General features: G+C 37.6%; 1 long non-coding RNA gene across 1 annotated transcript; it reads right to left on the bottom strand.

Annotated features, from left to right (window-relative positions):
- Positions 1-384: 384 nt before the first annotated feature.
- LOC113475318 lies at positions 385-1,141 on the bottom strand. Its single transcript, XR_003397065.1, has 2 exons — positions 879-1,141; positions 385-714 (listed from the first exon to the last, which is right to left on the bottom strand). It is a non-coding gene; the product is annotated as an uncharacterized LOC113475318 (long non-coding RNA).
- Positions 1,142-3,017: the final 1,876 nt, after the last annotated feature.

The following is a 3,017-nucleotide window of genomic DNA, read 5'->3' as shown; positions in this document are numbered from 1 at the left end:
CAAATTAACTTTTTAAATTCAATTAAGTCGGGAGTGTACTTGTATAATTAAAAAAATACTCCTGGTCCCCTTTGTGTAGAATTACATTGTTTTGTGTTTTCTATGGATGTATAATTTTAGTGTGGTGAACTAAACGGTAAACACTCTGTTATCAGTTGTTTTAATACGAGGCATGATCCTCCCGTGTCTTTGTCTAGTAGCCTGCGGCGGAGGCTCTGTCCCTTGCTGTGACTGTGACGTCAGAAAGGTCCGTTTGAGCCAACTGTTGATTGCAGGTGTTTAGCGACTAGCGATGTGAGATCGGCTAGCGTGGCTGCGTGTTCTGAGACTTGCCGCTAAGTCTAATTTTGCTCCTTGATTAAGGTTAACTAACCAAGCAATAACTGGTTTGTTGATTATTTATTACCACGGTTATTAACGCAAGGGCGATACTGATGCAATATACAATCACGATAAGAAACTCGAACGCCTAACCACTTGTATAGGCAGTGGTTAGGATATAAGTTCTCCTTGACTGATGAACTCTGGTTGGTCTTTGTTGAGACTGCATGAAATCAAGGTTCGGACATCGAACCTTTTATAGTTTTTTGTAGCTGACGTCACATGCTTTCGTCATCTGCGCTCGCTTCTCTTTTGGGCGTTGCCTGATCATTGATTGTCCAATGAACGTAGCTGACCGTACCCTGGCTCGGGGCGCTCGACCGTTCCGGTAACCTCATCACCGTTCGTTGCCGTTAAGGTGCAGTTGAGTTAGTTCTTGGATTCTTTTTGAGATTGCGTTCGTTTCTCTTTGGCACAAGAGCTCTTGTCNGGTTCATGTTCGACCAAGGAGTGTCCGATAGCTGTCTTAGCCGTGGGCGTTTTATCTTTCCAAGAACTTCGCCGGAGATCGCCATCGTTGCCATTTTAGAAGGTGATTTGCTGGCTATTTTTTGCTCCTGCGTCACCATCGCGTGCACATAGCTCGTTCATCAACATCTGATAAAATACTTTCGGCGCAGCTTATAGCTTTGAATGCTGGCCTTGTTAAAATAATGGATAGTTTGTCACGAGTACATGACATGATGCAATATTGCGAAATAATGGTGCAGTATTGAGAAATAACATGCAATGTTCCTACATAGCCTATAGCATTAAAATTGTTGTTAAAGTATTGGAGATGGCTGTTTTAATGCTAAGCGTCGTTGTCAAGTTGAATACGACGTATCTGAAATAAAGGATGTTGAACCAAATGTTGAACCAAATGTTCAACGACGGGAAGAAGAAAATTCCCGTGGTTCATGAAATTTTTACCAAACTGATAAAAAGCTGTCTGAAAAAAACAATGAATTTATTGTTGGTGAATAAAGCGACGGGAAGAAGAAAATTCCCGTGGTCTGCTTTAATATGGAAAAATACAAAGATGTGAATGTAACTCAAGAGTCATCAGTATGGTTTTCAAATTCGGATAGAGAATCACACAAAATTAACAAATCAACAAAAAAATTGTTTCAAGTGGTTTTTGCAGAGCAGCCATTGAAGATATGCTTACTAAAAAGAGTTGAAATTGGTGAATATCGTCGCAAAAGCAATTAAAGTCTTTAAAAATGAAACTGTATGGTTTCCATACGAAAGAAAGAGATGCAAGAAGCAAGATATCATTTTGACAGATGATAGTGGAACAATTAAAACAATATTGTGGGAGAGAAAAGTTGGTCTACTGCAACAAAATAAATGCTACAGGTTGGAAGATCTAAAAGTTCCGCTATATATTGGTGATATATAGGTAGCATACAATGGATGTGGCAACAACACAGAAGTTGGAGATATTGGTCCTGTAAAACAAGTGGAATGCCCACAACTTGGTAACAAAGTGTTATGAAATTTATGGTTGAAAAAGCTGAACAAAGCCTAGAATGTCCATTTTGTAAAGATACAGTTCTGCCATTAAGCAGCAATGAACAACTAGGAAAATGTGAATCAGTATCATGTGCATCAAAGATAAAAATTGCCCAAAAAAGATTGTAGCCTGGATTATTTTAGATGATGCCAAAGAAGTGGTTCTCACAACTGAGCAAGTGTACAAGATTACACAGAAGAAAGAAACAGCAACAAAGGAGGAAATTAGGATTCACTTCTTACTGCAGATTATCTCAATTTCACTTTTGCAAAAGATGGATCTGTAGTCCAAGTTGATGAAATATCTGTTAAACAAAGTGTCATGAAATTCAAGGTTTGGTAAAGCTGAACAAAGCCTAGAATGGCCATTTTGTAAAGATACAGTTCTGCCATCAAGCAGCAATGAACAACTTGGAAAATGTGAATTAGCATCATGTGCATCAAAGATAAAAATTGCCCAAAAAAGATTGTAGCCTGGATTATTTTGGATGATGCAAAAGAAATGGTTGAATGTAAATGAATGTAACTTACTTTATCCTCGCGTGGCCGGAAACGACGTTACCATGTATGTTACTTTGTAGGTGATTATTTTGTTGGGATTTTTTATTTTTTTTTATGTATTGCTGATAATTTGCAAGTGTCTTGCCCAAGGATACATACGCCCACAATGGTAGCAGCTACGAGCCTTAAAACCATTACCTCTGTGTTACAGGCAGGCGCGCAAACCACTATGCCACGGCGCCGGTTCTCACAACTAAGAAGAAAGAAACAGCAACAAAAGAGGAAATTAGGATTTACTTCTTACTGCAGATAATCTCAATTTCACTTTTGCAAAAGATGGATCTGTAGTCCAGGTTGATGAAATATCGGATTAAAAATTAAAATATGAACAAGTGTTTTGAACCTGTAATTATTGTTGTATTCCCTTCAGTTAACATGTAGAAATGTTTGAATTTCTATAGCAGTTACACTTTAGTTTATGTGATTAACACAGTGTGTTCTCAGTATTCGTTTTTTGCAATGTTCTTTCTCTTTTTATATCTTTCCAACCAAGTTGTTCGTACTACTATTAAAACAGCTAAAATAAAAAAAAACACATATTTTTAGTTTTACAGCTTTGTTATTTTTATACTGACATT

Source organism: Ciona intestinalis, unplaced genomic scaffold, assembly GCF_000224145.3.
Source record: "Ciona intestinalis unplaced genomic scaffold, KH HT000217.1, whole genome shotgun sequence".
NCBI classification, from domain to species: domain Eukaryota; kingdom Metazoa; phylum Chordata; class Ascidiacea; order Phlebobranchia; family Cionidae; genus Ciona; species Ciona intestinalis.
Note: the sequence above shows the minus strand (reverse complement) of the source record. Positions and strands in the feature narration are given on the sequence as shown.